This window comes from Zootermopsis nevadensis, unplaced genomic scaffold (genome assembly GCF_977971745.1).
Source record: "Zootermopsis nevadensis isolate Lab colony 2312 unplaced genomic scaffold, Znev_1.0 Znev_ptg000003l, whole genome shotgun sequence".
NCBI classification, from domain to species: Eukaryota; Metazoa; Arthropoda; class Insecta; order Blattodea; family Termopsidae; genus Zootermopsis; species Zootermopsis nevadensis.
The window spans coordinates 7,486,888-7,501,779 of NW_028259135.1; the positions used below are offsets into that span (position 1 = coordinate 7,486,888).

Consider the following 14,892-nt stretch of genomic DNA (forward strand, 5'->3'; position numbering starts at 1 on the left):
CTTTTCATCTCAAGGTTCAGCCCGTCAGGGAATCGAACTACGAACCTGGCACAGGAAAATAAGTAGTTTGCAGTTGTATTTTAATTACTTTCCTTACGAAATTAATGTAGAAAACTAGGAATTGATGTAGTAGCTACAAAAAAAAAATTAATTAAAGAGAAATATTGTTTGCAGCAAAGAAGGAAAAATGATTTCTTCTCGTTATTTTCTGCTCAAGAAGTCTTATTGAAATTAATTATTTTAAAGACGTTTAATTTTATCTAAAATATTACCATTCATCAATATACAGCAGTTTCTCTTTACGTCTTGTATTAAATGAATCCACTTGTGGCGACATGTTTCGAGTTACGAAACCGTCATGATTAAATGTTCTTGCTTCATGAACATCGTTTACAAAAACGTCATTATGAAGGCAACAGACTGAGAATTTTGTATTGATTTCTGATCTACGTGTGATATTTAAAAAAAGGTGCAAAATTACGTTTGGCTGAGTTGCTCCAATATACCGGGTAATTGTGCCATGTGCCTGAGGAAGAACCAACTGTAATCGTCTAGCCATGAGGTCGAGCTCGGACTATGACCACCCATCAAGGATGAAGCAATGTTTCCGTTTTCAATACATTCACTCCCGCACATGTCGCGAAGGGTCAGTGGAACATGGACCTGTCAGCTGTCCTTTCGAAAAATCTACATCCAAGAAGTTCAAAACTTTTTTCAACTGGCCATTGCAGTATTTCACCCCTGGGAGGTCGGACCCCTATTAATTGGGTTTATGCAAAAGTAGGCATAAGTGACCTAGCGTCACCACGCGATGTAAACTGTCAAAGTTGACCTCGGGTATCGAACCGACCAATCAGAGAAAAGTTATTTTGACTTGAATTTAAAATATTCCACCAGTCAGAAAACTAAGCGGGAAGTCGAACCAATGATGTTACAAAATTTCAGATTTCGGAATGAGTGGGAGAAGTTATTATATTTGAGACGCAGACTTCTTTTGAGAGGAATCGGCAGTTGTTGCAAGTTGAAACGGTATCACGGACTCATCGGTGTATTACTTTAGTACCTGAAAAACGAGCGAGCGAGCGGAACAACACCCATCAACACTGCGTATTACACATGCCCGAAAACCTGGGTTCAAAAGGGATGTGGACTGCCTGCAGGAATATGCCGGGGCACCAACAATGTCTGCGTGAATAACTCTGTAAGCTCCCGAGGTGAGCTTTCCACTCTAGGGAATATTGTGAATGTGCGTGTACCTACGTACAGTGGAAAAGGAGAGGTTACGGTGATGAGAAATTAATCGCGGAAGTTTAAACAAACAATTTCTTTGGCTTACAAGTTGACAACACCTCAGATTGGAAGAAGCACATTGAGTATATTATTCCCAAATTAAGGTCTGCGTGCCTTGCCATGACAATAGATACTACAAAGCTAGTTTTCTTTGCTTATTTCCACTCTGTGGTGTCTTATGGATTAATACTTTGGGGGAATTCAACAGACAGTAATAAAGTTTTTTACACGCAAAAGAAAGTAATTAGAATAATGGCAGGTGTCAAAAGCAGGGTTTCTTGCAGAAAATTATTCTGTAAATTAAATATACTTCCACTTGCAAGTGAATTTATACTCTGCTTGCTGTCATTTGTGGTGGAAAAGTTGGATAATTTTAAAAGAAATACAGATGTACATAATTTAATTACAAGACGTAAACATGACCTCTATATGCCAAATGCTAACCTCACTAAATGTCAAAGAGGAGCGAACTTTACACGTAATCAATCACTTTTTTCTCACTAATATGGCAATATTAGAATTAGGAGCACCACAAAATAAAACAAGGTTACAAATGCCACTGTATTCATTTACAGCACCACATATAATATTGGCCAGACTTAAATCTCTCAAAAGACAAGCACATCAAATACATCCTAATGCTCGTGTACTTACACGATGCATATCAAGTTCAGACAGAGATAAATCTGTAGCAGACAGGAGGGCCCTTCATGATCACAGCCAAATTCCTGTTGCGATACCAAGAGCCTCGCCCCTCCGACACAAATGCACAAACAAACAGCATTCTGATGACGCAGTTGATTGAACATGTACTTTTGTTCTGGGGGCACACCACTCAGGCACCATTGCTAAAGTAGCATTACTTTAATTTAAAAATTTTGAAACACTTTCTTGTGTATTAAAAATGTGCGAGTCTTGTGGAAATGTCGGTGAAACAAATAGGAAACTAAAAGTCAGAACGAAATCACATGTTCAGTAGATGAGCGATATAAGTCTCCATTGTGACATGGATTAGACCCAGAAAGAGATAACAATTATGATTTCCATCTCAGTCTCCGTGAAAAGAGAGATCAGCCAACTTCAGAGGCATTACACCTCCATTCTCTACGCCAGAACTGCGAAACATGCGTCCCTCAAGCCTCCCGAAAAATTTTACCTGGTCCAGGTTTGACGGGGTCAACAGCCCCGAAGCCTTGAACAATTATTTTTAAAATTAATCAAGTAAAATAAAACCCGACGTTACTTTTCAATACGGGCAATGAAATTGCAATTCCTTCTTATGCCTTTTCTCATTATTTTGAAATTTATTTCCTTCTGATAAGGAACACATTTAATATTAATTATCGACTTCTTGAATTTATGATTGAATGTAACCTAATTATAAGTTAAATTAATTCTCTTTGTGTTTTTAACTACCAACAATGTGTAAATATGGACCGACAACAATGGTTGTTACCTAAGAAACTAATTGTTGCGTCATCTGTTTATTCAGCATTGTATCATTAGTATATATTGGCATCAACAATCTAGTGCCGAGGTCAAGGAAGAGAGGAGCGATACCTCCACTCACCCCAAACGCCTACATGGCGTATAGTGGGACAAACTTTACTTTACTTTTACTGTTGTTCCCAAATATACTTCCAGACCAACCTCCCTAAGAGTGTCTGTTAGACCTTGTGTTTTCTTTATGGTATTTGTGTTACCCCCCATGAGAGTCACATCATCAACGCTGACCAGAAGGCGATGTGTCCCATTCAATTTCAGTCCCATTTCGTTATCTCTTGGATCTTCGTAACGAAAAATCCTAAAGCAAACTTGAAAAGCAATGGCGAAAAAGCTTTCCGATTATATTTTATAACGTCACATAGTTTGTTTACAAAAAACATTACAATGATGTTTTTATTTACTCTGAATTTGCACACAATATTAAGTTCGTCCTAGGCGAAATGAGCAAATGCACCGTTTTCAAGAAAATGTACCCCGTTTTGTCCGAAGCTCAACTGTAGTGTACGTACATTCTGCAATAACGCGCATGGTGCATATGAACTGCCGTAAAATTACCACAGACAGGCATGTAGTGTGTGGTCATCATGGCGACCCGAAAGAGAAGCAAAGTTCATAGTGAGTGGAAAAAATAATAAACATCAAGGAGAAATTGCGACGGAGAGAAACAACAGTTGTTATTAACAGTATCGAAAGCAAGACAAGAATGAATGTAGTGTTGCTTGATAATTTCCACTACCGTATGTTTAGAAACACGACACATGATTTCCACGTCCAAAAAAAACAGAGTTCCAACCACCGCGAAAATCTAGGCAATCTTTAAGAAAACAAATACTCTTTTATTGAGAACCAAATTCTTCAGAAAGGGTTGTAAAAAGAATATTATTTTAGAGAAAGAAATTACATGCAGACAGCAAAGGTTCTCTTGAGAGGGCAGACACTGTTATATCTCGTGAAAATGACGCAGTATCGAGTAGAGAGGACGCCCAATGTTGATTGTCGAGGAATCGTGGGTGGGCGATAACATAGACGTCCAGGAAGGAAGTGCTAGCAGAGCGATGACGTCATGGGTATCCATGTGAATGTGTACTCGGTAGACTTATCGTGTTCCATGTAGGAGCATTAACGGTTTCTTTCAAAATGCACAACCTCTAGTGACCATCCCCGTTCATTTTCCTTCATATTTCGTACTCATTAGTCATTCATTAATGCACGGTCTGAACTGGTGACAAAGTCTTCTACTCGTAGTAATCTATGAGACCAACCTAGCTTAAAACATGAAACAATCAGTAAAAAAAAATCCTTAATTTACTGTATGAGCTTTTAACAACAGGTTTACAATTAATGAACAGAACAGTAATTGGATTCATTAACAACACAATTATTAACATCACACGATATGTGACAAATATTTCTCATTACATGGCGTTCATCATCATCATCAGAAAGTTGAATTCTTGCTCGAAGTGATTGACTGTGGGCACCATCTAACAACATCACCTGCCTATACGGAATTCCATCTGCTCAATTAATATGAGCAACGCATTTCGTAAATAAGCGAAAAATTAGATTGTAAATATCAGTGTTAAAATGGCCGAACTTTTATATTTGATACCAACAGAAGACTTGGAAAATAGCCGTGAATTCTATCTGGATAGCCCGAAAATAAAAGAAAAATTCATTGAATATCTTAAATAAAAGAGCATAACATTCAATATAAATATCAGAAATTTTAACATAATCTATATTCAATATAAATGAAAGAGCGAACTTTTCTCAATTTCCTACAATTTCTTCGGGTATTAACTGCCATCACACTTTTATACATTTAAAAATTCAATATGACGTCTGTAAATGAACTACAAAACCACACAGGCTCAGTTTAAAACATGATTCAAGATTCTTAAATATGGGCCGTCTTCTGCAATATTGCACCGCGTTGAGTAGTTGGCGTTTATGGACTGTTCACAGGCTCTTTATGCCTCCATCGGCAGGGCGGCGCGTCGGTAACCTTTAACAAAATCTACATATGCTAAAATTTCATTGGGCATTAAGAGAAAATTATGTGCCTTCTTCTATATTTTACTCTCAAGCGTGGAGCGTAGGGGCCTCATTTTCGAGGTTTATGATCTTATTATAAATTTTTTGAAGAAATATCTTCAGGTGGAAATTCGAAATTCCTTCTCAACGACATTTTCCAAAGCACGAGTTGGATTTTGCATTCAGACACTTGAGAGATGGCTCTCCTCATCATCATTTAAGTCTAGGCCCTTACGCATTGACGCACGAGACTTTTTCAAGTAACACCATATCCAGGCAGCTACTGCCGAAAGAATAATTATTGACATATACAGCCTTAAATACGCATAGAAATAATTTGGTTTAAATTACGTAACTTATTCTGGACTTGTTAAAATATCTGTAGACTCCTGTAGAATTTCGTATTTTGCATGTCTCACCACTGGCGATAATCCGTTACCGGTTAGCACAACCGAGAGTTGGACATGGAAACGTGGTTCAGGGAATGAGAGAGACAGCGTCAAAGAAAGAAGTCCAGACCCGGATAAACACGACGAGAACAGGAGTTCAGTGACTTTCATTGGAGTTGAAGGATCCCAGGAGGAAACCTATGAAATTTTCCCAGAGTCGAGGATTGATGTGGTGATCCCAAACTTCAGTTCAAACTTAAGACGAGAAATGGACTTTGTGAAGATGAGAAGAAACACTTAAAAATGTTAAGTCAATAATGAATGGCTATCGCATTAAGTGAAATGATTAGCTAAAGTACTTGCGAAAATGGTTGGTCATATCAAGTGTGCTGAATAATGCGGTATTTCTGTTAACATAACCAATATATTTCTTTCGTCAAAGCTACATCTGTTGTGGTAACATATCTGATAACTCTATCACATTTTGAAGAAAGGTTCGAAGTTGACACTACTGATAAGCAAGTGTAGATGATAAACGGTGTTGAGTGCGTAGTAGGCATAGGCAACAAGGATTTGATGAAGGAGCTTAAGATTTCAATTAATTACTTAGCTTGTAACTGTCAGTGTAGGTCGATTGGAGATAATGACAAATGTGAGAATCAGCTAAAGTTTATATTTGGAATAAGTGTGAATGGAAATTTGACAATTTGTTTCATAGATGAAGAGTTTGTTTGCAGTAAGAATTAAGGGGTGTGAAGGTTAAGGAGTAATTAACTTGTAATGTAGGCTTTTGGTACCTTTTTAGTTTTGACGTTTCTTAAATTAATGTGTTGTAAAATTTAGGTAATTCCAGAAGGGCTGTATACAATCTGTACCAGTTAAAGATGTGACCTGTCATAGATGTAACATATGATAACATTACATATACTGAAGTGTGATTCCAAGAATAGGCGGGAGTTCACGCGATGCCACTAGACGGTTAAGGCGATGTCGGCCAGTTCATGCATTGCCAACCTATCCAACACACCTTAGGGGCGAATATGTGACCGTGGGTTTCTGGGTTCGCGTCCCGGCGATCTGTCAAATTGTGGTGGCTGACTATAATTTGGTACGAGACTCTTTGTGAACGACTAATGCCGGCCGCAATCTTCGAAGGGCCAACTGTAAACTGTAATTTGTAATTCAAAACAAATACCGCGTCGTTCTGTGCAATTCTTGGTATTTGATGTGATGCAAATTTTCTGAAAGGTTCGACGTCCACGAGGAGAAGGGGTCATAAGACCAACCAGACCATTTGTTCATTGTTTGAAAGAAATAAACTTCAAAATTAAGGAAAGGAAAATATGGCGACGCTGGGAGTACCGAGGACTCTCTGGTTTTGGATTCCGGCAAGGAAACACAAAATTTGTTCTTGTTCTTCGATCCGGCGAAAGTGGAAGTCAAGTAGAATAAATAAAATACAGGAAGGACTCGGTTTACGACGCTTCACTTTTGTGCCCCACAGATCACAATTGGAGGGGGTGATGAGTCATCACTCTGCCCGACTTAATAGACACAGATTGTCCCGACATTGTAATAAAACTATAATATTAAATGATAAACTACGGCCTAAAATTTAAATAATTAAACAAAAAACTGAATATAAGATGCGACGAGAGAAAGCAAATTACATTAACCACGGACGAAAAACTACAAGAGAGCCGACAAACATGCACTGATGTCTACTGAACAGGTCGCCGAAAGGTCAATGCAAGTGGTTATTGCTCTTATTAACAAGGGATGTGAGATCTTCTGTAGCAACGACCCCAACTGGGAGCGGAGCTCAACCGTTTAGGGAGGAATTGAGACAGTTCTACAAACATACTATAACTTCTTATCAGAAAAGAAGAAAACCAAACAGACATCTATTCCATCGTTTTTAAAGCAGTAAATTTTCTTTCTTTTACTTAAACATTGGAACATTGAAACGCAACCTAATGTATTTACAAATGTTCCCATTATAATTTTGCTTCAATTTACGCCGCTTAATTTTACGCCGGAAATCTCAGGAACCTAACCCCGGCGTAAATCGAATCCTACTTGTACTGTGTTGTTGTCTAATGAGGAATTGCATTTCTGCAATGCAACGCAAGACATCAACTTGAAGCCAATATTCAAACATTCTCGCTGGCGTACAACTTATAGTCGTCCACTTAATATTCCCTGACGAACAAGTCCAAGTTCACCTGAGCTAAGTTCCCCAATTAATCCCACGAACCTCAAAAATCAACGAAGGCTTGGCGACTCCTCAGAAAGGAGACATGGAATGTTGCAAGATCTATGAACAAGATCCCGTAAAATGTTGTGAATAAGATGTTGATGTACAACCCGTGATGCAGTATCTTCTACGAACAAACAAGTAATCAATTGCCGTGTAGTAAGCGAAAAAATCCATAAATCGACGTGTGAAGAAATAGGACGCTGACGGTGACACCTAGTATCATAAACATGAAACTGAAAAGCATGAACGCATGTGATGGGCGCGAGTTAGCAGAAGATAACATATTGAGCTGTGTTATTACGGTCCTGAAACCATCTATTCTAAGGACAGACATCCTGAGCTGTGTACCATGTGTAGAGCTAGGTTTTGTACAGTACCCTTTACAAAATCGGATTCGAGAATACGCGTAGAAGTCAATGCGAACAATTATTTAAGTCATGCGGGAAATTGCTTGATCCGCCGAACACACCGTGGAGAATCGTACGAAAAAGCCAAATACTACTTAAACAGTTGAACACGGTTTGGCTTTTGTATCTGTACGTACTTTTGTAAGAAGTTCGGTTTGATTTATTTAGCGCAAGTAAGACTGTAACTATTAAGCTCAACTCTGATCTCGCCATTTCTTCCTCCCGTGACTTTCACCCCCTCTGGGTCCAACAAACTGCACGTTCCCCGCTGCCTCGGCCACCTTATTTCACTGTTTATGATATTGCATTATGGAATCATAACACAAATGTTAAATTGATAACGAACAAAGGAAGACTCTAACGTTATGACGCCTGGGAAGGAAACAAGATTCTGCAAAAGTTGCGCGGTGGTTTGTGCGCAGCAGCAGTTGGCGTCACACTCTGTTAATATTGTATTATCCAGTCTGAATTTGACACACCTAGTTTTATATTTATTTATTTATTCGGGCAGAAGTCGCGTCCCTGGAATCTAAATGTTATGACTAATCTGCGAGAAGCCAGACAGGTATAATCGGAGCGAAATTTAACTAATATTTACTAACAATATTTTCATATACAATTGTGCCCAAGACACAACCACAGTCTCTCTCTGAATGAAGTAACCCGGAGACAATGCACAGCAGTAAACAAATGACATGCGCGGGTAGAGAATAATATCAAAGTCGAATGGGGACGAATTGACATACGTGAATAGTTTACAGTGTATACAGAACACTTCTCAGCACTCATTGCGGGAAAATGTTCAACAGAAATGTTCTCGCCTTTTAACCCCTCTAATAGAAGAAACATGTTTCTTGATAGATTCCCCAATCGCTTGGGCAAGATCAATGTTTTGGAGAGATGCGATAATTTCAATTTTTCTTTGTGAGAATGCCGTATCTTAGCATCTGTTTAATAATTTTGTAGCGCGCAAGTCGTTTACTCCCCTGAACTAACGTTTCCTGGTCTCAATTTTGTTAAAGTTTTAAATTTGTTTGTTAGAATGTCAAAGGCGTTTCCTGAAATTCGGTTTTCTTGATTTCAGGGTGTCTGCAATTTGAGGTTATGGCCTTAAAACATGTGGCTTTAATAGAAATGCTTCGTCTCCAAGTTTTATGACTGACAAACCTTCGTTAGTTTCAGGGAAGTTGATTTTCTGCACGAAAAGAGCTTTTCCCGTTTTCTTATTTGAAAATATTCCACCGACGATCTTCTTCATGAATTTGTAGTAAGCATCAACTAGAGCCTATGAACTTCTCATAATTGAGGCACTGAAAGTCATTATTTGTACGTGATTCAATAAACAAGTGTTTGTCATCTGAACTGACTGCTTAAATATTTTCTTTTTCTGGGTAAGATTCTTTCGCAAAGAGAAGTATTTTTCATCGTCAGATCTTCAGTCAAGGATAACAATTTGAAAACAACAATGATTATGAAAGAATCTTTTACAAGATCTTTTACGAAGTAAACTATTCTCCTTTTTTCACAACAGAATTGCACGTGTTTGCATTTTCTTTTCCGCGATTTTCTTGTCACGGCATTGGAGAGGGATTAAGTAAGGACGCACTTGAAAGACGTCGAATGTCGTGTCGTTAAGTGTGAATGATAATCGCAGAAAGAACGAAAAAATAACTAACCTGATAATTTTCTGTAACCCCCGGACGTCGTAGAAGTCGTCCCATCACCACACAAAAAACTGAAATCTTGTGACAACAAAAAAACTTTCAATTCCGAAAACAACAAAGCACTCACTCAGCTAACCACAGGCAGCAAAGAAATGACCACGAATCTAGAGCAGAGAAAGGCAAGCAAAGAAAGGAGGGGCGGAGACTGGACACTGGTTGGGGTTAAGGAGGGCGAAAGGGAGAGGAATTGGTAGCAACAGCAACAACATAAGCATTTATTTACAATCTTTCGTCAAATAATACCTTAATGATAAACTTTCCGATCGTACAAACTCCATGGAGCCGAGTTCTTCCTTAGAAGCCAACAGTTGCTGAGCCACTGAAAAAGTTCTCAAGATTTTACGGAAATCGAAGTTTCATTACTCTGTTTACTACAGCCCGCCATTGGTATCTGTCCTGAGCCAGATTAATTCAACCCGTACCTCCCCATCCCGAAAGAAATTTCCCATGATATTTTCGACTGGTGTATGGGACCGGTGCCAACCCAGCAGCGTGAGGAAATCGGGGAGCTACAATGAGTAGCGTAATCCGGTCAGGAAAGCTAGTAATGGCTGAGGGTTCGTCGTGCTGACCACACGTCATCCTATATCTGGTTGGATGATCCTTCACCTCTGCTTAGGTATGTGAACGTGAGGCCAGCAGCCAGCTAGTCTGCTTTGGCTCTCAGAAGGCTCTTACGCCACGGATTATTATACCACCCCATCCTATTTTTCTGTGATCCATTTCAATATTATAATTTCCCCATAAGTCTAGGTCTCCTTAGTGGTATATTCCCTTCTGGTTTGCCCACAAAATCCCTTCTCTCTCATGCAGTCTACAAGCCTTGCCTATCCCATCCTCCTTGTATTAATTTGCCTTATTATATCGGGTGATAAGTACAACTTATGAAGCTCCTCATTATGCAACTTTCTCCAGCCTTCTAGTAATTCATCCCTTTTCGGTCCCAATATTTCCATCAGCATCCTGTTCTCAAACACCCTCAGTCTACAGTCTACGTCCTTTAGTGTCAGAGATCAAGTTCCAAACCCATACAAAATTATAGGCAAAATTATAATTTTATACATTTCAATGGAAACGTTTTTAGGCAGAAATGGTGAAATGTTTCGACCTGAATTGTAGTAAGAACTACCCGAATATATTCTGCATCTGAATCCTCATGAATCTCATTTACCTTGCTTACTGTCGCTCCCAAATTCCTGAACGATAGCAAATTATCAAAGGAACCATTAGGTGACTTAAGGTACGACTTTGTGACACATTTTATTATAACACATAGACGCGTACTTAATTTCCTTTGTGTTTACTTCCATACCAACCTCCGTACTAAAGTTAATTAGAGCTAGTGCTTTTATTTATGGTAATTATGTTGTCCTCCAATAGATTCAAGTCATAAGCGCAGACCAGAAGGCGATGTGTCCCGCTCAAAATTCAGCCCCACCACGTTCTCTTGGATCTTCGTAACAGCAAATTCTAAGCAAAAGTTAAAAATCATTGGCGATAAATCTTTGCGATGATAATTTATCATGTCATTTTTTACAAGAAAATGTTACAATGATGATGACCAACAAATGGGAAATCGTACTTGCGTGACCGATCAACGAAGAAGCAACATAGCAGAAATAAAGAGAAACTTTCTTTTTCTAAAAGCCTTTACGATCAGAGCCCATTCAGTTCTTAATCACAAAAAGTGACAGTGAAAATGTTCCTTCAAAGAGGAGTAACACGAAGACCGAAGGGCATAAGGTAGTTCAACGAAATTATAAAAGATCAGGCTTTACTCTTTTCTTGATAAGCACTCCCTCTAGGTGTAGTAGAAGTGAGTCCAGTAAACACTGACGGATAAACGACGGTTCAAATTAATTTCGAACTATGGTTTAAAGAGTATATACTTAGAATTTAACAGTTATATAAACCTGCTTGGGCAAACGCAACACCTTCTTTATTCCCATCAAAGATCCTCCTCGTAGAGTGAATTAAATAAAAAATGTTTTTAATTAAATCACGCGCTCCACAATACGTGAATCCCTTGCAGCCAGAACACCATCGTGTGTCCTCAGGAGGGTAACTTCGTTGTTAACACCACGTAACAGTAGGAAGACATCACATTACGTCATCATTCTGGTAAATAGGACCTCGAACGTGGACGGATTCTTCTAAATCACACAAAGATTTGAAAATGCTGGAACATACAATACGAGGTCATTATAGGTGAACATGGTAACGAACCTTTGGGTTTCATAAGATGCGGAGAATTACTTGACTAGTTAAACAAATATCAGCATCTCAAGAAGGAGTTAGACGCACAATGCAGATGGCGTTTCTACTTGTAATGTTAGAATGTAATTACCATAAAATGGTTTAACACTTGTTGATATCTTTAATAAAACTTTTGTGTGGGAAGTGTATATCATTAAAAACAATCACCATTCAACAATCAACAAACAAATAAAACATATGTTCACCTGCTTGTCTATCTTTGGAAAAGAACATTTAATTGTAATTCAACCATCTCAATTTTTGGCATACGTCTTCATGTCTGCCATTGAAGCCCCCGCTGCTGCTGGTGCTGCCACAATCGTCCAACTCCTGAGTCTCGTTCTTATGATCACTTTTGCATATTTTTATTGACAGTATCACATCTGTGATACACACCAGAATGCAAATCACCAGAAGGGTTGCTGTGACCAAAAACCACAATCCTTTTCTCTGAAGACTACTCCAGTTTGTCTAATTTTGTCGTTTCTTGGTCAAGCGTTGTAAACGTTTCGGTCTCTGACGATGTTCCCATGATCATTGGCGAAGCAGAAGTCACACATCCTATCAGTAACATTCCAGTGTCCAGAGTTTCCTACTCACAAATCACATTCAAATAACACGACTTATTATGGACACACTTGTAATAAACATCAGCGGAGTCACAGTCACAAATCCAAGGAATTCCTTCAAGATCCACGTCACCAATCCTAATAAATGCATCTACAAGCGTGGCATTGATTCTGCTGAAATTATTGTGGCACACGGAAAGCGACCTGAGATCTCTGAGTCGTACAAAATCATGTACATATAAATTCTCTAGGGCATTATGGCATGAATCCAACTTCCGTAGTCGATACAGGTGTCGAAAAACTCCAGACTTGAGAGAAACAATCTCATTGTTGTCGAGATAAAGCTGGTGAAGTTTTTGCATATTTTTGAAAAAGTCTGAGGTTAGGTTCCTTAAATTACAACGCGAGAGGTTCAAATATTGCAGTTGTGAAAGGAATAAGGTACTTGGCAGTGTCAACATGCTGTTGTCAGCTAAAGGCAACCACATAAGCTTCCTGTTGTACATGAAAGTATCCGAGACTATTGTAATTATATTGTTGCTCGAAAGGTCTAAGTAACTCAAGGATTTTAGGGTTAAGAATGCTTACGAGTTAATGTCAGTGATTTTGTTGTGAGAGAGGTTCAGGTGGGTTAACAATGGGATGTGCTTCACAGAGGTCTTGTTGAGGACAGTAATGTCGTTGAAGGGTGCGTTCAACTTGGTGAGGTCCTGGTTAAATCCTGTTTCTGGAAGTTCAGTCAAAGACGAGTTTATGCAGTCTGCACAGCACGCATTTATGCAGAAACACTGCAGGGGACATCGTCCCAATACAGATGAGGCCATGATAGACGAAGTAAGAGCTACCACAGCAGCCAACATGAGACCTGATATACTAATGGGTAATTAGGTATTCATAAATGCGATTAATACTTCGGCCGGATCTTGAAGATGCAAATGAAAATATTGCTCTCAGGTATTTTTAATTGTGACTTATAATATTACACGGTCGTGTATTCTGTTTCACGGTTAACTTTTAAGTACAAGTCTTGTTTGCGCCATATTTCTTGGGAAATCAGTAACCTGACGACTCTTCATATAAGAGAATGTATACTTGACTGGAAGAAAATACGCTGTTGTTGGTGTGTGACGTGTCTTCTGCAAGTAAGTTAAACATTCTGTACAATGTTCTTGTTTCTATGTGTAAAATAACTCAAAGTGATGCTTTCATTTCACAAGATAAAACAGCACAAACCATCAAGATCTTTGCACTACCACATGAAAGTCACAAATTGTTGCGACTATTTCTTCTTTTCGCTACTGTTAACACAGAAAGTATCGAACGAACATAACATGCTAACATGTCACATCTGCTGCTGGAGCAACACGAGGTCACACAAGAGTCGTATCGAATACTATCGATATTTATCTTTTTCTTTTGGTCACACACTGAAATTTTCCTGCAAACTGTAATGAAAGAGTTGAATGGATTCTTGTCTGTAAATGATAAACTCGAAACGAGTGAACTAATTGTTATCAGCAGCGTGATCAGAAGCTCAAACAAGGGTGTTGTCGAGGGAGGCAGACACACGAGTAAGCAGCACCAAAACATCCAGAAATAAAACGATATTTTAAAAAAAATATCACAGTCTCCCTGCATATTACAAGACAAAAATATTGCCGAAGTCAGTCTCACAGATTTTGTTATTGCATTGTCAAATTATGTGCCGAGATTTTTGTATTCAAAAGCGTTTTCGCTCATTCAACAATAAATATAACTCCAAGAAATGTCCTCGCATAATTTATTGAGCCGTGTTCTGTCACCTCTTCTTCCAGCTCTGCTTTCTTCCTTTCCACTAGAGCTGCTGTCTTCATACTTTCACACACGTTACACACACAAGATTCCATGTTCTGTACACCAACAAAATACGCTGTGTGAGAAAATGAAAATAAATCATAATGAGAAACAAAGAACTTGGTTGTTTTCGTTATGGAAAGCCGTGTAGAAGTATATGGGCACTGCTAATTGCGTAAGGCGGGAAAGTATTAAACGCGATCTTCAAATCAAGCTGACCACTGTTTTTAAAAAGCTGAAGACGACTTAACTTTTGTATCTGTCGTATTTGAGTAACCAGCTTGCTTTGTTTTATCCAGCGCATGTAAGATTGAAACTATTCAGCTCAACTCTAATCTCGCGATTTCTTCCTCCCGCGTCTTTCACCCTCTGGGTCCGACAAACTGCGTGTACTCCGCTGTCTCGGTCTGCGTATTTTACTGTTTCTGATATTGCCCTTGGACAGCATTATGGAATCACAAAGTAAATGTAAAAGTGATAATGAACAAAGGAATGTTGTAAGGTTATGACTGTACATGAAGAAATAAAGATTCTTGATAAGTTATGTGGTGGTTTGTGTGCTTTATTAGCGGACCAAATATTCCGTCGAGCTTGCATTTTCCAGCGTAACTTTGACACACA

General features: G+C 38.7%; 2 protein-coding genes across 3 annotated transcripts in view; both read right to left on the reverse strand.

The window, feature by feature from the left end:
• LOC147874937 (uncharacterized) overlaps positions 1-9,690 on the reverse strand; it is a 56,841-nt gene extending 47,151 nt beyond the window's left edge. The window contains exon 1 of the mRNA XM_087341649.1: positions 9,566-9,690. The gene's annotated coding sequence lies outside the window, so the exon portion shown is untranslated. The remainder of the gene's footprint in view (positions 1-9,565) is intronic.
• Positions 1-14,892, reverse strand: part of LOC110835665 (leucine-rich repeat and fibronectin type III domain-containing protein 1-like protein) — a 162,246-nt gene that overhangs the window by 139,155 nt on the left and 8,199 nt on the right. The window lies entirely within an intron of this gene.